Source organism: Mercenaria mercenaria, chromosome 3, assembly GCF_021730395.1.
Source record: "Mercenaria mercenaria strain notata chromosome 3, MADL_Memer_1, whole genome shotgun sequence".
NCBI lineage: Eukaryota > Metazoa > Mollusca > Bivalvia > Venerida > Veneridae > Mercenaria > Mercenaria mercenaria.
In genome coordinates, this window is record NC_069363.1 from 25,212,582 (window position 1) to 25,236,561 (window position 23,980).

The 23,980-nt window shown below is 35.9% G+C and overlaps 1 protein-coding gene across 2 annotated transcripts in view; it reads right to left on the reverse strand.

Moving 5' to 3' along the window:
* The window catches only part of LOC123525237 (cAMP-dependent protein kinase catalytic subunit 1), a 290,456-nt gene that overhangs the window by 90,410 nt on the left and 176,066 nt on the right, over positions 1–23,980 (reverse strand). The gene's annotated exons all lie outside the window — the stretch shown is intronic.

A 23,980-nucleotide genomic window follows, 5' to 3' on the forward strand; every position in this document is an offset into this window, starting at 1 on the left:
AAAACAACTATAATGTAGTTACATAATATTTGAAAGTTGATTTCAATTAACGATGGGTTAATGACCTTCGCCTAGCAAACGCATATATTACAGATATCTAGCTGTTCTCCTATAGAGTTTTCACAAGTTCTTCTTCTGAATGTAAGTTTAAATATGACACAATGTCATCATAAAGACTCTGTCTTAGATCGTTGTACATATCACATTTAAGTAAGAAATGTATTTCATGTTCTACCACATTTCGGAGATGTTTAAAAGATCGAAATCCTGACATATATATATATATTTTTTTGGTGCTCATGGAAAGGAAACCACTTATTTTTGTAGCAAGCTGATATAAATATAAGAACTGAATGCTATTTTTTTGCGCGTTTATACCCGTATAAACGCATAAAAATAGCATTTACTTCTTAAATGAGAGGTCGTTGAATATGTTAGACTTTCCGTGCAATTACGTCTGGCCTCGGCCAAAATGAGTAGGTGTATTTTCGTAACAACCGGAGATTGCCAGGATCGCATTCAAAGAGTACGTAATCCAGTAGAAACTGCCCTTATGTATATTTTAGCAAACAATAAAAGTGTTTCTCAACTTCTCAGATATGGTTAAACGTGCTTGAATTAAAAAATAATTTATTAATAATAGCAGAAGAGTGCTTTAACACTATTTATGCACGATGGGCGGTTATAGATTCTACGTCACGGGTAATAATTGCACGAGGGCGCAGCCCGAGTGAAATTATTTGTACGACGTATTACCGCCCGAGTGTATAAATAGTGTTAAAACACGGTTTTGCTATAAATTATTTCGATTCTAATATGCCCTTAAGCGCCCTTTCTTGGTCGCAACAAAAACATTGACGTCACCGCACGTTAACGTGACGTAATTCCAGCTTAAGAGCGTTTTAAGAAAGAAAAGCATATTAGAATTAACAAGTAATCAAGGCCTTCGAGTGGTTTATCGTCTGATTTACAACGGTTCAGAGTTCAGATGTGTAGGAATTGAACCACGAGGGCGTTAGCCAGAGTGGTTAAATACTGAAGCATCTGAACGATGAACCGTGGTAAATTGGACGATAAATCACAAGAATGCCTTGATTTTTTTCATTCTGACATTCTCATCGATATATTTTATGCTGGACTTCCTTTACCCGAGGCGTAATGTATCGGACGTCATGCGGCAATTTGACGTCATAATTGACGTCATAAGGCTCTCTTACCGGTCCGCGCGTTAACCGTTGTTTATCGCAAAATATACAAAGCTTGATATCCTTCTTTGTTTAACTGGAAATCAAATCGAGCCAAGTTAGAATTACAATTCTATTATGCTTGTTTCTGTTAAAACACGCTAACGCAAAAATGACGTCACGTTAACGTGCGACGACGTCAGTTTTTGTTGCGACCGATAAAGAGCGCTACTATATTTTATCTACTGTTTTAGATTAAGGGCATATTAGAATCAAAATAATGTATAGCAAAATCGTGTTTTACTAAAATTAATACACTCAAAATCGGTTATACGTCGCCAGAATAATTCACTCGGGCTACGCCCTCGTGAAATTATTCCGCGATAATATAACCTTTCTTCGTGTATAAATTACGTGAACACACGGTTTTACTATACACTATTTCTTAAACAAATTCTTTATATAGTAAAACGATTCTAAAAAAAAGGTCAATTATTGTCAAAGTGTAGAATACTATGTTTCTTGTACAATTAGGCATTACAATATATAATTGATGGCATGAAAAAGATTGTATGATCGATTCAGTAGAATGACAAATATTATTCTATTAAAATCTATGCTACAGCACGACATATTTTTCTATTTATGTTTCCTATTTGCGTAAAAACCTACTTTTTGACGTCGATTTATTAAGCTGACATTTATTATGTAATGATACATAATACGTTGATCACGTTTCGTATGCGGTGTCATATTTACGTCAGGCCAACAGATATTCGAAAGGACTAACGCTTTTAAGTTTCCGAAATTCATTTTTTACATGCTTGCGTTCTGTCAGTATTTTATTACCGCGTATTTAAAAAAAATAATTTTCGTTACCAGTAGTGACAATGAACGGAAAATACATTTACAGATGTTTTATAAAGCATATGTAGATGCTATAGATATAGTTAAGTTTAGATTAAGTCTCGTCTTTCTTAGATCATCATCTCACCAACTGTTAATAGAAAAAGGAAGACATTTAGGTATACCTAAAAATGATAGATTATGTTTTAATTGTAATGGTTGTGTCGAAGACGAGTACCACTTTATACTTATTTGTCCAATATATAGAAATATACGACAAAAATATCTGCAAGAAAAATATTTTAGAAACCCAAATGTTAATAAATTTTGTATTTTGATGTCAAGTACCAATGTTAGTATTATTAGAAAGTTAGCAATGTATATATATTATGCTTTTAAGTTAAGGGCGGATTATTGTGACAATCCGAAATACGGCTAGTAATCTGTGTAATTTATCACTGTATCATTTGTGTATTATATTTAACAAGGCAGTCTGAAAGACAGTTAAATCCCACGCCACTGCTATGGATAGTGAAAGGGTAAAACCTTTGATTTTAGCTGTGACCTTGACCTTGAACTGAAATGGCTGACTCATGAATTCTGCACAACGTCTTGATGAGGTGATCATTTGACCAAAGTTTCATGAAAATCCTTCAAGGGGTTTAGGAGATACAGAGCTGAAACCTTTGACCTTCAGTTGTGACCTTGACCTTGAGTTGACATGGCTGACTCATGAGTTCTTGATGAGGTGATCATTTGACCCAAGTTTGATGAAAACCCTTCAAGGGGTTAAGGAGATACAGAGCAGACACCAAATGGAAGGCTCAAACATTCGACCCTTAGTTGTAACCTTGACCTTGAGCTGGCATGGTTGACTCATAATTTCTGCACATCGTTCTGATGAGGTAATCATTTGACCCAAGTTTTATAAAATTTCTTCAAGGGGTTTAGGAGATATAGAGCGGACACGAAATGGAAGGCTCAAACCTTTGACCTTCAGTTGTGGTCTTGACCTTGAGCCGACATGGCTGACTCATGGGTTCTGCACATCGTCTTGATGAGGTGATTGTTTGACCCAAGTTTGATGAAAATCCTTAAAGGGGTTTAGGAGATATAGAGCGGACACAAAATGGAAGGTTCAAACCTTTGACCCTAAGTTGTGACCTTGACCTTGAGCCGGCATGATTGACTCATGGGTTCTGCACATCGTCTTGATGAGGTGATCATTTGACCCAAGTTTTATAAAATTCCTTCAAGGGGTTTAAGAGATATAGAGCGGACACAAAATGGAAGGCTCAAACCTTTGACCTTGAGTTGTGACCTTGACCTTGAGCCGGCATGGCTGACTCATGGGTTCTGCACATCGTCTTGATGAGGTGATCATTTGACCCAAGTTTTATAAAATTCCTTCAAGGGGTTTAGGAGATATAGAGCGGACACAAAATGGCAGGCTCAAACCTTTAACCTTGAGTTGTGACCTTGACCTTGAACCGACAAGGCTGACTCATGGGTTCTGCACATCATCTTGATGAGGTGATCATTTGACCCAAGTTTCATGAAAATCCTTCAAGGGGTTTAGGAGATATGGACCCGACACGATTTTGTTACGGACGGAAGCACGGAAGGACGGACGGAAAGACGGAAGGACGGAAGGACGGACGCAGACCATTCCTATAATCCCTCCGCCACGGCGGGGGATTAATAAAATGTCAGCTGGGTATCACACAAGTACATACTGTATGCATGTATTGTATTGGCTTAGCTATGTAAATATTGTGTGTATGGGCCGGAGGCTTTCATGCTTGTTAAATGAACTATAAAACTATTAACTATAAAACTCCTTTATAGCAATAAAAATAATGTGTAGCAACCCGAGTTTGCCTTTTTGTTGTCAAACTGTCAGGTGCAAATACTTTCAAAAATATTCTCTAGTTAAAACACAAAAAAAACGTTTTAATTTCCGAAATACTTCATTGTCATTTAAAAGATAATTGTTGTTGTTATGAGCAGTAATAAAATAACGAAAATAAGTCTGAAGACGCTCAAAATGGTGTTTATATCCATCTAAAAAATGAAGAGTGATGATACGCAAAAACATCGCAGTTTTGTTGTCTAAATAATTTCGAACATGTGTTAAATGCAATATAGCAACAGAAGCGCATATCATAATGCGTTCTTTCTACTTTCCACGTATTCAATCGAATAGCAGTTTTTGAGATTCCTTAGTTTGAATCATTCTACGCAGTTGCAAACGTTTGGAACACAAATACGGCAAAATGATTCTCAAATAGAAAGACGAACAAACCAAAACAATTTGGACAAAGTTGAGAAAATCATTTAGAATGAAGCCCGCTTAAGCATTAAACGCACTAAAATCCAACAGCATTGAAAACACAATGAAAATGGCATATAACTGGTCGTCTTCGAAATATCACATAGTTCACACAGGCAATATCCTATCATAACATATTGAAAAGTGGAATTATGCTAACTTTGGAACTGTCAAAAACAAAAACATGAAAAACCAACAACAAAAACATTTTTGAAAGGACATACAATGCACAGATATGTGGACGGCATGTCCAAAATGTTGTTGACATCAGTACCCTGGGGAAATCAACATAATGAAGCGGATAAAAAGTCAACTATGGACCAATTAGACCAAATTTGAAAATAATCGTTAAACTTTAATTGTATTAAATATAAATGTTCATGATCGAAAATAAAAACATTGTAAAGGACATTGTTTACACGAAATAAAGACACAATTCGTCATTATATTATACAATAAAATAATAAGATTATGGTCAGCATTACGGAATATGTAGAATGTAACCAGTATTCTGATAGATTCCCAGTCTTCGGACATCTGAAACCCAACCTGTACATTCTATCACACTGTAAAATGACACACACACACACACACACTGACGTCTTACAAAGACTTTCAATAAAGTTTCCCATAACTATTTCATGTGCAAACTGCTTTACTACTGCGTAAGAAGACCGAACAACAAATGGATATCAAATGAAAACAAAATAGATCCCAAAAGATTGGCCTGGATGCTGACGCCTCATACTCTGCTCGGTACTCTCGGGGTTCCCAAGGGTTCAGGTCATGTCCTCGTCCTCATATGACTCTTTCAGATATAAGAATATATACTGCACGAGAACATTGACAAACTTGCCGTCTGAGAAGATACCTGGCAAATGAAACGCTTAGGGTTACAAACCAACATCCAACAGCCATTTTTTTCAATTCTCGACACCATAACTAGGTACTCGAAAGAGTATCTTCTGCTAAATACTTTAGTCACTCATTTAACAACCCGCTATTCAAACGTGTCAATTTCAAAGCCAATAGAACAATATGCGTTATTTTCAGGAACAGGCCCTATGTCATTGTTCCTTATACTGCCAAAGGTATGGCCTACATGGCTGTTGTCAGACGAGGGTCTTCACACAGGCCATGGGTGAGGGTGTGTACGGTGGTCCTCCGGGAAGTTTGAAGAACTCTAGATTTTTAAAAGCACTAAAAATAAGTTACTCTAGGTTTAAGATCTATAATGACGAAATAGCCTTAATTTTTTTTTGATATTCAATAGCGTTTGAGACTCTTGTAGGAAGTGGTATCACAGATGATTTTGAAATTGTAAAATTCTAATGCTTGATGAGTTTTAGGATAAAAGCATCAGCATGGTTATAGCTTAAAACAATCTTGCAATCTTCTTCAGCACGTGTTTAATAATATTAAAACACTGATGGAAATGGCGTTCTACAAGGCAACGAGTGATATCATTTCCGCTCCTGTAACGTAATAAAACATATTAGCGTCTGATGACTCTTTCACGCTTCCGTAGAATCAGCATTTATTACACAAAATTCATTTTTGAACGATTTGACGAAGTTCCAAAAATCTCCATATACCCTTGCTCCGTTACGGACCCCTGTGGGACTGTTCAAATATTTTTTCGTAGATGAAAAGCTGACAAGTCGTGCTAAAGCCTAAGTATTTTCAAAGCGTCAGAAAGTGCTGAAAATTGACTCCCCATTAGCAAAACAAAAAACAAAAAAACAAAAAAACACAAAAAAAAAAAAACAACAAAAAAAAAAACACGCATACATTTAGACGGGGTGACCCCTAGGCGTGACCTCTGACAATGCGACTTTCGTTTTCAAGTTTAGCCTGTCTTCTTTCGTTTTCTTTACTTCCGGAAATAGCTGAAGGTCGAGTGACGTCATTTTCTGTGTTGTCAAAAACATACAATAAATCTAAAAGCAATTAAAAAACAAAGAATATGGTTTTCAGAGTAACTGAGTATCTTTGTGAAATCTGACCTGGGGCCAGAACGTTTTTTTTTCCCAGTAATTTGGAAACTAGATTTTTGTTTATAAAAATCGAAGCCCCCTCCATTCACCAATATTAATTAGATCTAGTGGCCCCTAAGCAAACATGAACTAATGCAAAACTCGGGGAAACACTAGTTAATGAATTATTTAAAAAAAGACAAAATTTATTGAAGACTGGTAATGGAAACATTTTGAAATTACTTTGGTAACTTATACACGAATAAATATCACATTTTATACTTTTCAAGAGAAACAAATGTAAAAAGGTGTTCCATTTACACGCATTAGCTAAATGCATTTTACGTGTACAGATGGTGACTGACAAAGTTTATCTGTCTTTCTTCGACAAAAGTTATACACCCACTGAACATTTTTAAAGTGTAAAATATAATTTGACAAGGAAAAATATCGTAAACATTTGACGTCACGAAGACGTTACTGACCGGGGACGGAATGCTTTCTCCTTACATAAACAAATGATCAAACAACAAATACAATCCTACACAACATCTCCAGGTTTAGTACAATTATAGATGATATATTATTTTTCAAAATGGTTTGAATTATATATAAATGTATCTTCATTCATTCTTTTTTTAAGTTATGGGTGAAGAATACATTTTATTTGAAAAAACCCTCGTAGTTTTATATTTTTGTTGCGCTTTTGCAAAGACGTACTTCTTTATTTTGAAAGCTTGCCGCCACCACCGCTGATAGTATAGCATCAGCCTTCTGTCCGTGGCCATAAGGGGACGCATACTTTGAAATTAGAAAAAAGTGGGTGTGGTATGATAAAATTTACCTGCAAAAAAGTACAAGATTTTGGTACATGAAATGGATACTGTTTCAACTGTTATAAGTACACAAAGGATTGCTCACTAAAATAAAAATGAGAAAAACTGAAACAAGAAAGTTATTGTTGAATTACATAAGACTTATTGTGTACATTCAAAGTCAACCATTAAGACTTTTTTGTGCGAAAATAATAGTGCTTCACCTTGTCCAAACATTTATCAATCAACTACAGATTCTAATTTAAAGAAAGAATGTGAAATAAGTTCACTGTCTTGCTTTTCATTTCGCATATGTAACCTAAAACACATTATTTAGTTTGTTTACAAAGTGGTGCATAAGAAAAGATACGGTGGTCGAGGAATGCCACATTCCAAAACTTAAAGAGTATATTCCCCTTAATACATTAAACATTTGTCGTTACAGAAGTCGAGTGGCTTACAATAAGGGCCTAGAAATGTTGGCATTATTAATTTTTAACTTGGTATTCATGAACTACAATGCATTTAAATGTCAAAACACATTCAACAAACTTTTGAAAATGTATTGTCTTAAAAATCCCTAAAATAAGGTATGGAATTTGGTTGAGAGATCCAATGAATGTGTATATGTGCAAAAGCAACATTCTAATCTTGTTCACAAAATTTACTAATACACAGCAGGAATGTCAATGATCAAAACTGGATGAATATACAGTTATCCTCACTTTAATGTCATTTATAATTTGTCCTTGAATTCTCCACCATACTTTTCATAACAGTTGTGTTTGCACGAGATGCACGAGAATGGTGTCATTCACGTAAATAAACGGGGTCAAATAAGTTGTAAATGCAATATCATGTAAACGTAATTAATGGATTATGCAGTTCAAGATAAACTTTATCTCATAACGTAACGAACATGTATAATGTTGTTACAACAACTATACTTACACTGACTTAAGTAGCAACCGGTTTATAAGTGCCTCACAACTGAAGCGGAAACCAGTTTGATGCGCAAAGTAGTCCACTGTAAGTAATATTTTTTGATAAATGTCCACAGAAATTAATAATTTTCTAATATTAAAGACGAATATCTGAATAGGATTCATTTTTTGATAAGAAATTACAATCATCGACATGTTTTTTTAAAAATCGTACACATGCTGACACCTAAGTTGTCTCCCGTTGTTTATCAGAGTTACCTTTCGTCCGGCGCAGTAATACATTTGCAGTGAATTGCCGAGAAGTCGTGGGAAAATTAAAAACCATGTAAATAAACTAAAATTAATCACCTTTTCAAGTGATCGACATTATGCATTTAACCCGCCTGACCTGTGTAGCATCTTAGATATCTGTTCTAAGGTATTCATTGTGTAGCATGTCATGTTATGCCCTTGCAATGTTAATCCCACTCTGATTTTTTTGTTTACATTTCTTATCAATGAGAAATATGGCGTCCATCCCGAGCTGAAATGACGTGGCGTTAAATTTTTACATGTTTAAGCAAACCTGGTGTGTTAGAAAGAAAATTTCATCCCTTCAACATTATTTGGAACACTGTTATTGTAAAAAACCTGTTTTTTCCTTATACAAAAGCTTAATATTTTGTGTTGAATGTACTTTCACAAAGACCTCTATTTTCCTATTACATTCATAGTACCGCATCTTTATCCACAAAGTACTGCATATTACAGGTGTCCATCAGTATCATATCAGTTTAGGAATATGTTTTTTATTTTCCCACCATCAATTTCTTGAATATGTACCCCTTCCGCATTTCTGTATGAACTGTGAATGTAGTAATACGCGTCCCCTTAATTGTTTGTTTCAGCTTTTGGCACAAGTCCACCATAAAGCAGCACATAGGTAAAGATAAACAACATTATTCCTTTTTATACGCCCGTTTGAAAAACGGGACGTATTATGGGAACGGCCCTGGCGGGCGGGCGGGCTTCGTCCACAGACTTTGTCCGGAGCATATCTTCTTCATGCATAGAGGGATTTTGATGAAACTTGGCACAACTGTTCACTATCATGAGACGGAGTGTCATGCGCAAAAAATCAGGTCCCTAGGTCTAAGGTCAAGGTCACACTTAGAGGTTAAAGGTCAAATTCAAGAATGATTTGTCCGGAGCATATCTTCTTCATGCATGGAGGGATTTTGAATTAACTTGGCACAATTGTTCACCATAATGAGATGGAGTGTCATGCGTAAAAACCCGGTCCCTAGGTCTAAGGTCAAGGTCACACTTAGAGGTCAAAGGATACAAGAATGAAAACTTTGTCCGGAACATTTCTTCTTCATGCATGGAGGGATTTTGATATAACTTGGCACAAATGTTCACCACCATGAGATAGAGTGTCATGCACAAGAACCAGGTCTATAGGTCTAAGGTCAAGGTCAAGGTCACACTTAGAGGCCAAAGGTCAGTTGCAAGAATGACTTTGTCCGGATCATTTCTTCTTCAGGCATGGAGTGATTTTGACGTAACTTGTAACAGTTGTACACCATTATGAGACGGAGTGTCATGCGCAGGTCCTTTCTTTAGAATTACTTCCCTTTGTTGTTATTATAAATAGCTTATATTGTAACTTTTTCATTACTAGTCGTAGGGAAAAATCGAGACCACTTTTCTGTAGTACAACATGCATGTTACATCCGATATTGAGGTGTATTTTGACCTATCTCTACCTGGTAAGGATTTTTGTGTGGACTAAGATTTTTTTTCGTATTAACTTCCCTTGGTTGTCACTATAAATAACTTATATTGTAACTTTTTTTTTATAATTGACCATAGGGAAAAGCCAAGACCACTTTTCTGTGGCACAACATAGATGTTACTTTCAAATTTTAGATGTATTTTAAGATATCTACCTTTGTGCTAGTGTACAGATATTTGCTATGACGGGTGTATATTGTGACATTCTGGCACTCTTGTTTTCAGTTTCGATTACTTCAATTATTTTATTTTCACTTTCCCTGTCATTAGCTTGGTATATACATTAACCAGCAACACACAGACTTCATCTACTACGTATCAAACCCTTATCATGTACAACAGACAGAACAATGTTCTCCATGCCATGAATATACTACCACTTTAGATTTCATACAGTTTGCCGGGTTGTAGTGATGAATATAGCCAGTCTATCCCTCTGATCTATGACATTCCGTGCAAAGCATGATTGCAAATTGTCTAGATACATGTACACACTGCTGACTAGTGTACAAAATAAACCAACTACAGTTAATGCGGTCTCAATCAAATTGAGTCTGCAATATTCATTATTAGTCTTGTCATTAATGCTTCTGAGGGATCACTTTTCAGAGTATGTTAATATATTATGTTATCATTAAGTTAATATGTATATATCTGTTTCAAGAACTTTAAAAAGCAGCTGATAATTTTATTATTTATAATTTAATTTATCATAAACATCCTTACATCTTTCATTATGTTCTTTTTTATTCCTCGAAGGTGGGCATATTAAATTCGCCTTGTCTGTCCGTCCGTCCGACTGTAATTTTGTAAATTCTTGTCCGGACTGTAACTCTGTCATCCATGAAAGAATTTTGAAATAGTTGGGCATAAACATTAACCTTAATGAGACAACGTTTCGTGTGTAATACTCAGACCCCTAGTTTCAAGGTCAAGGTCACACTTAGAAGTCAAACGTTAATAGGGTTTGTTTCGTGTCCGGTTCGTAACTTTACCATTCATCAAGAGGTTTTGAAATTACTTAACATAAATGTTTATCTTTATGAGACGACGTTTCATGGGCAAGACTCAGACCCCTAGCTCCAAGGTCAAGGTCAGACTTAGAGGTCAAAGTTAACAGGATCAGTTTTTGTGTCCGGTCCATATTTCTGCCATCGATGAAGGGATTTTGAAATACCATAGCATAAATGGTAACCATAGTCAGACAATGTGTCATGCGCAAGACCCAGATCCATTGCTCCAAGGTCAAGGTCATACTTAGAAGTCATAGGTTAACAGGATCTTTTTCGTGTCCGGTATATAACTCTGTTATACATGAAGGGATTTTGAAACAACTTGGCATAAATGTTTACCATAATGAGGCAATGTGTTACGCTCAAGAACCAGACCCCTATCTCCAACATCAAGTTTACACTTAGAAGTCAAGTCAAAGTTTAATAGGGTTTGTTTCATGCCTGGTTCGTTACTGTCATTCATCAAAGAATTGGCATAAATATTCCTCATAACGAGAAAACGTTTCATGCATAACAAACAGACCACTAGCTCTAAGGTCAAGGTCACATTTAGAGGCTGACAGTTTACATGGTGTGTTTCTTGTCCGTTCCATAACTCTTCCATCGATTAAGAGATTTTAAAATTACATGGCATAAACGTTCCCTATATCAAAATGACGTATCAGACACAAGCCCAAGACCCCTAGCTTCAAGGTCTATGTCACACTTAGACTTAACATTGTATCTTTCTTGTGCGATCAATAACTCTGCCATTCATCAGAAATTACTTGTCACAATTCTTCCCTATGATGAGCTGGTGTGTCATGCTCAAAACCCAGACCCTAGCTCCAAGGTCAAGATTACCTTCGGATAACTTGTTTAATCTGGTCGCAAAATTAGTCATACCTAAACTATGCTGTATGGTGGCTGATTTCTGCCAGTGTCGACCTGTCGTTCTGGCGCCCCCGCCATAACGAAAGAACGACGTTTTCCTCTTTTGGCGTTGTTTCGTTCCCTCGTTCTCCCGCCCCCCGCCTAAACGATATAACGAAGAATGCAACGCGACAGAACGAAAGAACGACACTAATAAATGGCGCCCTAAAGCGTCGACTTGCCTTTCTGTCGTTCTGGCACCCCCGCCACAACGACGGAACGAAACAACGCCAAGTGTGAAAATATCGTTCTGGCGTTCTGGCGCGTTCCGGTAGAGCATGTGCAGTTTTGTCATGTTTCGACAGAGTAACTCGGAGTTACTCCCTTTTAGTGGAGACCGCCATTTGGTTTATTCCCAATCCCCAATTCGTACCCGTACCATACATTCATATTCGGTAACTTTCGATGTTCACAGAGTATGGCGGAAACATACGACGAAATAAAATATATTTTTAGACATATTTAAGGGGCTGTTGTTGTGGTCTTAGCCGATTTCATCATGTCTATGATATGTATGTAATTTAATGTCATTTTGAAAATTGTATCTTAAGGTTCATTATGTTTGCTGCTAATTGATAACCCAGGTTTTCGTCCTATTTAAACATGTAGTTCACAAAGGGAGTGGATATAACCACATGTTTTCTGATATTATTCTTTTCCATCAAAGCTAGATTGAATGCAATTTAATTTAAATAAAAAATATTTACTTATGTTTAGAGTAAAAATATGGCTAAAATGTTTTAAGTATTTGACCGTATACATATTTAACACTAGATAAAAACTTCCACCGTTTTATCAGTATGTTTATTTTTTCAAAATTTGAATAACGTGTGTACTATAGCTGGACATATATGCTAAGTCGCTGTTATTTTCAACTTAAGCTTGAAACAAAACCGGTTGATATGAATAAAATGAAGTGTGAAATATGAAAGATAGGTGCTGTTTCCAAACTTGTATGGATTTCGTGAAAAAGTGTATCTATCTATTTATGAAACAGTAGAAATGGGCTTAAGCAAAATACGAAAATTATGACAACACTGCGCATGCTCTACCGGAACGCGCCAGAACGCCAGAGCGATATTTTCACATTTGGCGTTGTTTCGTTCCGTCGTTGTGGCGGGAGCGTCAGAACGACAGAAAGCCAAGACGAAGTTTTTTAAGGCGCCGTTTATAAGTGTCGTTCTTTCGTTCTGTCGCGTTGCATTCTTCGTTATATCGTTTTTGCGGTGCGCCAGAACGAGGGAACGAAACAACGCCAAAAGAGGAAAAACGTCGTTCTTTCGTTATGGCGGGGACAGAACGACACTGGCAGAAATCAGCCACCATAATGCTGGCATATTTTGCACAGACCACTGTAGCATTTCTGGTCACACTTCGTGACTTCGGGGGTCACTAATAGTGCCAGCTCTTACTTGAGCTTTAATTTTAAATACTTAGTACATATTGAGAGTTGTATATACTTGTATTTTCCCTATAAAATGTCAAGGTCAGTAGTGGCTGTTGTTAAGTTACCTTTAAGACACACCACAAAATAACTATAATCTTTTGTATTTCTATGATGGTAATTATACATTTTTTTATATGAAGAAATGAGAAATAACAAGTATCTAGTTACAATTTGACAGTTACAGATATAGGGCTAAGACAATGTATTTAATGTCTAAATATATTATTCAATTAATGTAGTAGTATGCACGATTATTTGCACTAAGTTTATGTGAGAGGAAAAAGTGGACGAATAGGTTTTGGTGGGACTTTAACACTTTTAATTTCTTGAATACCGGTGGATAAAAATAAATGCCATAGCCTACAATTAACGGTTAATGCAAACACGATAATGTTACACACCGATAGCCACACGAGAACTGCATGCAGATATAGATTTGCCACAGTTCGCTACTGCGAAAATACAAAGTGGTAATATTGGACTGGGAATTCACGGCATGGAGTTGGCTAATTGTGTACTATAGTTATTTTCCATCTGACTTCAGTTATATGTAAATATGATTAATTACGAAGGATGTGGAAAATAACTACACCAACTGTTTAAGGAAATCTACATGATAAACATAGCTTGCATGTCATTAATTAGATGTACAAATACGATACGAAATACACAAAAACGGTAGTAATATATTAGCTAAATCATAAAACTCTGATCTGAACCTACAATTTAATGCACTCGCTATCTCATCTCCACGTGTGCTCTTTGCGGACTTTGAGGTAGGGAACACTAAGAAAATGTGACTGGTGCACGGGAAAAGATCAATTACCAATTGTTCAATATGCATAGTATCCGTCTGGCGAGCTACGGGTTATAGGTGAGAAATGTGAGATTGAAATTGGCTAACATATTTATCCATTGGCTACCATGGTTCTCATAGTATACGTATGGGTTGGCTTTAACTTGTTCAATGGCATTTCTTTCTTGTCTAGCGCCAGTGGTCCTGACATCTGAATAAAACCTATCACATTAAATTCTATACATCTATGTCAAGTGATGACATGGGTGATGTTTTCCCAAATATTGTAAAGAGAGGTTATGCTTGTAAAGAGAGGTTATGCAGACTCGGAGCAGATCTTTGTACGATAACATTGACAAAAACTGGTGGAGAACGTCCATTGAATCAACCTTATTACGTATATTGGTATATACATACCATGGTTACAGCTTTGAATTCAAACTAGATGGAGTACAAAAAACCAAACCAAAACATGAAAGGATCACTGGTCCTGATGCTGCGGAAATCATTTGCGAAGAAGGCAAGAATGGGACATTTTCAGATGAAACAGAAGGGAATTCAGCATTGTACACACAAGTACAACTGATAACAATGTTAACAATTCAATATCTCATTTGTTCTTGCATTTTTGTGCTCGGTTGGGTTACAAGGTTGCTCTAGCCCAGCTGCCAAGAAGTGTAATTATCAGTAGAAGTTCAACTTTAAATCGTATTTTGGTTATTTTTCTATGTTCTCCTTTCATCCCAGTCTTGCAGGACCTACTGTTAAATGGAACTTGCATATTGAACAAATTATATCAAAGTTAATAAGGAACTGGATTCTATGTAAAACAAGAGATCACGGAGTGATCTTGGCACCCACCAATGTGCCATTTTTGAGTGTTCCATATTTCAAGACTTACTGACTAGCTCAAGGTCAAATTTCATTTCCGTACACAACACTGTGCATGTGGTCCAAATTCGAAAGCTGAGCTTGAGAAATATGAAAGTAGGTCACTAGATCAATTTCAAGGACAAAGTTCTTTGTACACAAAACTATGCATGTGCATCAAGTCTGAAGACTGTAGTTTGAGAAATTTGAAAGTAGAACACTAGGTCAATCTTAAGGTCAAAGTTTATTTCGGTACACAAAACTATGCAAGTGGTCCAAATTTGAAGGCTGTAGCTTGAGAAATGTGAAAGTAGGTCACTAGGTCAAAATCAAGGTCAAATTTCACTTCAGAACACAAATCTATGCATGTGGTCCAAATTTGAAGCCTGTACCTTCAAAAATGTGAAAGTAGGTCACTAGGTCAATGTCAAGGTCAAAGTTTGTTTCGGTACACAATCCTATGCATGTGGTCTAAATTTGAAGCCTGTAGCTACAGAAATGTGAAAGTAGGTCACTAGGTCAATCTTAGGGTCAAAGTTCATTCGGTACACAAAACTATGCAAGTGATCCAAATTTGAAGGCTGTAGCTTGAGAAACGTGAAAGTAGGTCACTAGGTCAAAATCAAGGTCAAATGTTATTTCGGAATACAAAACTATGCATGTGGTCCAAATCTGAAGCCTGTACCTTCAAAAATGTGGAAGTAGGTCACTAGGTCAATGTAAAGGTCAAAGTTTGTTTCGGTACATAAAACCATGCATGTGGTCCAAATTTGAAGGCTGTAGCTTGAGAAATGTGAAAGTAGATCACTAGGTCAAAATCAAAGTCAAATTTCACTTCAGAACACAAATCTATGCATGTGGCCAAATTTGAAGCCTGTACCTTCAAAAATGTGAAAGTAGGTCACTAGGTCAATGTCAGAGTTTGTTTCAGTGCACAAAACTATGCATGTGGTCCAAATTTGAAGGTTGTAGCTACAGAAATGTGAAAGTAGGTCACTAGGTCAAAATTAAGGTCAACTCATGTCAAGGTTCATCTTGCCACTCAAAACCATACACGTGGTCCAAATTTGAATGTTGCAGGTTATTGACAAGAAGTTTTTAAAAGCTTTTCCCTATATAAGTCTATATGAACCATGTGACCCCCCAGGGCGGGGTCATATTTGACCCTAGGGGGAAAATTTTATTAAACTGGTAGAGAACCACTAGATGATGCTACATTACAAATATCAAAGCCCTAGGCTTTGTGGTTTGGACAAGAAGATTTTCAAAGTCTTTCCTTATATAAGTCTATGTAAACCATGTGACCCCCGGGGCGGGGCCATATTTGACCCTAGGGGATAATTTGAACAATATTAGTAGAAGACCACTAGTTGATGTCACATACAAAACATCAAAGCCCTAGGACCTGTGGTTTTGGACAAGAGGTCTTTCAAAGTTTTTCCCTATATAAGACTATATAAACCATGTGACCACCGGGGCAGGGCCATATTACACCCCAAGGAAATAATCTGAATCATCTTGGTAGAGGACCACTAGATAATGCTTCATATCAAATATGAAAGCCCTAGGCTCTGTGGTTTTGGACAAGAAGATTTTCAAAATTTTTCCCTATATAAATCTATGTAAATTATAGAAATAAACAAAGAGCCATAACTTATTAAAAAAATGTTGAACCAGTCTGATTTTCAGGGAGACACAACTAGGGTACCAATACATCATTCTGACAAAGTTTGGTCAAAATCCCCCTGGTAGTTTCTGAGGAGATGCGATAACGAGAAATTGTTAACGGACGGACGGACTGACGGACGGACGGAAGGACGACGGACCACGGACGCAGAGTGATTTGAATAGCCCACCATCTGATGATGGTGGGCTAATAAATATTATAAATTTTATGGTTTTGAAGAATTTGGATGATTAGATATAAGTACTTAACAGTAATGACCACTGTAATGTATTTATAGTTACTTTATCTTCATTTACAGGTTTCTAAGGAGTTGATTGAACGTATAAATCAGTTTTCTAGAGCACTTTGTGTCATTTTATCTTTGTCACTTTACGATTATGCAATTATATCATTCATCATAAAACGTGTTTCATCTATTACCACAAGTAGTGTTAAATATACAAATATGGATCATATACACATAAACTTTCAAATATTTGCAGGAAGCATATTTCATATAAAGCTTAAACCTACACAGTTTGTTTAAGTCAGATATCAAACATAATTTTAAAAGAATTCAATCATAGGTTTGACCACAAAAGGAAGTTTAGTTCTCTAACAAACAAACAAAAAAAAACACACTAAAAAGAAAACACTGATTACTCTTGTAACTTACGAATATTGTGAAGCTACAGGACAAATGATTTTAGTGTAAGATGTATGAAATGTCATGTTTGTTTCAAGTATATGTCATGTAAATGGAAAGCACGAATTAGCTTTAAATTATTACCATATGCATTGCAAAAATACAGATTTATGAAATGCATTTAGACTATCACAACTATGCTTACGTTGTACCAAATAAAATTCACAATCCCTCGGCTTTATATCAATAGTATGTTATGAATTCTAATGAAACTGAAGTTATCAAAATAGAAATATTGCTCACGTAACAGTATTTTGAATCTGGACATATAATCATAAAGAACATTGTTGTTAACATATTTCTCTGACCTAATTTCAGTACGTAGCGCAATAAAATACTGCTATGTTGAAATTTTTTTGTTGGGTTGACACAATTAGGGTCATTTGGCGGCTTTCCAGCTTTGATGGTGGAAGACCCCAGGTGCCCCTCCGTGCATTATTTCATCATGGGCGAGTACCTGGTCGCACTGAGTTACATACCCCAATGATCAAAGTTTACAAGAAGCCCGATTTTCTTTCTTTAAGAACATTCGTCTAAAGACAGACGAGATTACCAAAAAGGAAGAGTACTATACAATGTATTAAGTGCACTAACCTTTGATATATCCGTATTTCATTGTTAATATTCTATCTTTATTGATTATTTAGAAAAATTATTGAACTAGTTACGTTGATTTTATTTCAGCAAGTGTTAATACCCATTATGCTTTCGGTATAAAAATAAATAGGGCAATCCTGAGCTGGCGGTATGATAAACGCCCACCCCTTGACATATGAATATAAACTTAGTAGACCTTTCTCCGGTAGAATAGTTTTACCACTCTCTCAGGAATGCTAACAACACCAATTCTGTGATTAAACATGTCTTTTTGCAAGAAACTGGCATCAGTACACATTTTTCCCGAATGTCGTCTCACCATTTTGCTCGATAGCTTGAAACAGACAAAAGTTCAAAATGATGAGAAGGAAATGGGTTAATGACATATCTGGACGGAGAAATTACATTTCAAGAATGATACAAAAATGAACAAAAGGTCATTAAAAAATCTTGTAAAACTGAAATCTTAAAAAAAAAAACCCCACTTACATCTCTTCTGACTGGAGCATATATCGATCAGGCAATATGTTCAGTGGTCTGCAAGCGGTAGTAACTTGAACAAATCTCGCCCTGTCTAAATTAAATTTAATATGTATGATTTCTTTAGAGTTTTTCTTTAGCAACCACTTAGCAACCAATTGTAAAAAGGTCTTGAACTTTGTAAAGCAGATGTCGCAAGAGATGTGGTAACACATGTATCGACATGGTCTTGTCAGTTGAAATAACAAATCGCAATTACGTGAGTAAAATTACAATAACGCATCTAAAATAGCACATAAACAGCGTTCTAGTTTATTATGTGAATTTTGCTGTTATATATATGATATATATATGGAGGGATATTTTTGCATCTACTTGTAATAACAACACTCGAGCGAGGACAGTACCTATTTTGCATATTCAATTTAAATAAAAAAGTGTAACATTTTGACAGTGCATTACAGATTTGCAACCATGTCATCATGGCTGGTTATTTTGTATCGAGGAAATGGTCGTTACTTAGTTCAAAGCTAATAAAAGTAAGATTTAACTTATGCCTTTTTATTGCCCTACTCGTACTTTAATACTCCGATAAAAAGTAATTTATACATTTTGCTGTGCTCTACCATACTTCATGAGCGGCCCATACACCGAAGAAAAAGTAATTTATGCCTTCTTATTCAAGTTATTGCTTCCCTCGTATTCTAAGAGGAACCAATACACCCATGAAAAGTAATTTATGCCTTCATATTGCCCTCTTTGTACTCTAAGAGCGGCCGATTCACCGATGAAAAAGTAATTTATGCCTTCTTTTTGTCCTCTTGTATACACTAAGAGCGGCCCATACACTGATGAAAAAGTAATTTATGCCTTCATATTGCCCTCCTTGTACTCTAAGAGCGGCCCATACACCGATGAAAATTTATGCCTTCTCAATGCCCTCCTCCTTGTACTCTAAGAGCGACCTATACACCGATGATAAAGTAATTCATGCCTTTCCCCCCTCATTATATTCTAAGTGCAGCCCATGCACCGATGCAAAAGTAATTCATGCCTTCTTATTGCCTCCAGCGACCATACGCCGACGAAAAAGTAATTTATGCCTTCTTATTGCCATTCTTGTTCTCTAAGAGCGACCCATACACCGATGAAAAAGTAATTTATGCATTTTTTCCCTCCACGTATTCTAAGAGCGACCTATACACCGATGAAACAAATAATTCATGCCTTCTTGTTGCCCTCCTTGAACTCTAAGAGTGGCCCATACATCGATGAAAAAATGATGTATTTTATGACCTTCCCTGTTCTTTAAGAACCGCCCATACGCCGATGAAAAAGAAATTTATGCCTTCTTGTTGCCCTCCTCGTACTCTTAAGTGCGGCCCATACACCGCTGAAAAAGTAATTTATGCCTTTTTTTGCCCTCCTTGTATTAAAAGATCGTTCCATACGCCGACGAAACAGTAATTCACGCCTTCCTACTGCCCTCCTCATACTCTAAGAGCGACCCATGCACCGATGAAATAGTAATTTATGCCTTCTCGTTGTCCTCCTCCTTGTACTCTAAGAGCGGCCCATACACATTTGAAAAAGTTGTCAGTTTTACTATGCTAAACCCCGACTTCTCCATTAATGTCAAGTTTATTAACGAGAAAAAGGCAGTTTCCGATCGAACCGCGTTTGAAATCAACTAAATCACATTTGCATGGAAATCGACAGTTTATGGTGAATGATCTATGTGATTTTAAGGCTTGAAACTCAATTTCAAAGAAATCTAGAACTACAGTCAATTCTAAAGGAGATTTAGAAACAGAAAAGCGTAGCCAATACAGACTGTGTTTTTTTATTAGGAAAGGTTGATAAGCTTTGCTGTTGCCTTTATCCAAATGACCAAAATATCTACGGAAGCTTGAGTTGGACATATGCTTTAGAAGGTAAACCGGCTAAACAATGAAAAAATTAATCGTGAAGAAGCATGTTTTTTTGTGTGTATCGTTATATGTGTATCATTATGTCACTTTAAAAATCCGGCATTTGTATTGTATGAATCTGAATCATTGCCAAAATACTAGTTTTGACTGAATGACAGTCCAGTTTAATACACTTTTGTGAAAATGGATAAGAAGGGTCTTAGCTTTATATAATATATTATTTTGGATGTTAATTATCAAATATAGAAACAATGAAAGCTGGGTATATAGAAAGTAAATACAAATTGTCTGTAACCTGGATAGGCAATAATATTGAACATGAAAATACAAAAATGGCTTCAGGAATAAAGATTAGACTTAATGTGAACATACACTAAAACAGAAGGTGCGTAATTAAGGACAGTGTTTTTTTTTCTCATTGGAAGTTACAACACATGTCACAGCAATGGAGACAACATTCCTAGCTATACATACTCAGCTGATAAATTTCTTGGTTTCACTTTGTAACAAGACGTGTGAATATTCATTTGGCTGAAATATCCGAGATGGTGGTCATTCAAAGGTCAGAACATGCTTACGTTTTGCTAAAACATGATTTACATGTTCAGCATTGCTTAAACAGACGTTTTATGTTAAGATTTAGTAGTTGGTTGATGTAACATTAAACTATAATCGTAAACTAAGAGATTTCTCAAATATGCGTTAAGAACAAACACAACAGAAAATCTCTTATGTATCTACACAAGGTAAACGTACGTGTTATATTGCATGACACATTAACAATGTACCGCACTATAAAAACATTGTCGAATAGTTGCTTTGGTGAGTCAACAAGTTGTAAGGAGCTTACAAAGAATTCCGTGTTCTGAATGCCATCTACCTTCGACATCACGTAATATTTCATTGCATTCTTCTAGCAATGTCAGTAAATGTTTTCGGCATTAGTGTGTGTCCACTTTGTTTTTGTTTATACCTACCTGTAGACGAAGACGCCCGTGGTAACCTATATAGGCGGCCGGAAGACTGTAATCAATTTTAGTTGATCAAAAGATACTCTAATTTCAGAAGCTTCCCTGGTTCTTTAGCGTGCCAGGTGTAAAAGAAACATACACGGGTCTGTTATCCGATGTTATCTTACTCGGAGGAACGGGGTCGAACTCAGTACATCTGGTTTCGTAGTCAGACAGTGCTACCACCGGACCACTGCGTCCGCTATAATAATTAATTAAAGCAGTATTTCTTTATACGACTATTTTTGATGACATACATGAATGGATAGCTGTAGGGAAAAGGAAATAGTGTAAACTATTATATGCCGTAGGTGAATTTATTTCATTTTATATCAACATGTAATGTGATGAGAATAATTAGAATAAAAGATAAAAAGGGCTGAAAAAGTAAAGCAGTTGTATTACGATCGAAATCTTTCATTTCATTAATCTAACACTGCTTTCAATGACTTTGATAAATCGTATAATATAGATCTAGCTCAAGTTTAGACATGTTCTTCATATATTAATCAAGAAAAAAGAAAACGTCAGTCAGATTTGTGTCTATATTTAACAAAGGTCCGCTCGCTTAAAGCTACTACAAACACTTTCAGTAACTTTTTTGACAATCTTATTATAGCCGATGTAGAAAGTACCTCCGACATTACAAAATAACGAAAGAAGTGAAATATCGTAATACATTCGTGTCAAACGTACGAAAATATCCATTTTATAACTCTTTACAAAAACGTTCTCCACCCTTTGAGACATTTTTAACTTTTGTCATTTTGACCTACTATCAAAGAAGTGTTCAGTACTGAGGGCTTTAGGAGATATGTAGTCAGTGCAAACACTACTATATTCGAAATACTAAATTAGCTAGTCTACATAAAAAGAAGAAATTTAAAAACGTTGATATTTTGTATTTGGACAGAGACAGTTCTCAGTTTTTGAACTAATCATTGTAGTTTACTTCAGCCGTGTACTTTTAGTATCATGTTTTTGACTGTACAGATGTCATGATTACACATTGATGAGACGAACATAAACTATATTTACATAGGTGGTCAGTTATACTGTTTTTACCTGGCTATGCTTATGTTATATTGTTGTGTATACAATGGCCCAATTGTCATTTCTGAACAATACGTACGTACAATTACCAAATTACGCAATTAAATCAACAAAACGCATATAGAACAACACAAAAATAGCCTACCACAATGACAAGCGAGGAGATGTCTAGGTGATGTTTTTGTTTTGAATTTCAATTGAATGTATTATCGTAAGCACAGATCATGACCTTTTATATAATTGTCGTTAACTATATTCTAATTTATGCTTCATGTCACTGAATATGTAACTTTAGGATATATATTAGAATACATTTCAATTTACCTCGTATAACATATAAATAACGTTCGAAATTAAGCTGTCAAAAATCTACTTTACACATTCATTTTAAACAAAACATGTTTTGAAAGGGTGCACTAAATCATTTGCAGCTGTTTCGAAACTGTTATTCTTTCTTCCCAGCCTGGCTTTGTACAGATAAACAGAACTTTTGAAAATTGCGAAACGGGTCGTAGAGCGGTTCCATTCACCATAACGGTCGTGTTATACTTTTTCCAGAGTATCCCCCCATCCAACTAAATGATAATATGTTACTACCTAACAACTCATATCAGCTAAAGACACACGAATGAATGCAAATTCCCAACGACCCACTCTTTTGAAATCTACTAAATCACATTTGCATGGAAATTGATATTTTATGGTGGACGATCTAGGTGATTATTAGGCACAAAACTCAATTTCAAAGAAATCTAATACTGCATTCCACATGCACCAGACTAATTTTGGTGATGAGAGAGAGATTTGAAAAGCATTTGCGAGACGACGTCTGAAAAGAATACAAAATGTGCTAGTGCATTATAACATGCATTTTAGGTTTCCGGACAACATGGCTCTCCTTCCCCCCAAAACATTTCACGAGCTAGTTATTGCATACACAATTCAGTTGATTATTTTGTATCTTTTAAATAGACTTAGGGTAAGGACGTTCACTTCAGTGTTCTGAAGTTGATAAAAATGGCATTATTACATAACTGATGAATTAATAAACGCTAATATAAATATCTTACCTATATCAAAGTAGTTCAACAATCCAAAAACAACACTACAGTAAAATCCTATTTGAATTAAACAGCGTGTAAAATTCGTAAAATTCACAACAAAAATATACACGTTGTAAGCTTGTCAGCGGAAAATGACAACCAGCTAGTTGTATACCATAACAAATGAAAGCTACTTTATCACATGTTTATTAACGGTATTATGTATGTATACTGCCACAAGATGACCAGTTGACAGTGCCTTTTGTCATACTGTTGATTTGTGGCCTCTTTATTACAACGCAAACATAAATGGTTATGTACAGTCAAACCAGTGATAAAGAACCGGTCCGAATAAAGGACGCTACTATAAAACCTTCCTATGAAGGCCACTAGATTAGTTTAGAAAACTCTGAAAGTATCAAGAATATGTGTTGACAATCTTTTTGAAGATAAAGCAAGAGTTGATATAAACCTTCTTGTACTGACATTGTAAAATACTGTAAATTTATGTTCTGTTGAGAAATAAAATTCTTTTTATAGTGCCGGGTTTTTGCCCTGCCTAAGGCTACCAATTACTGACCCG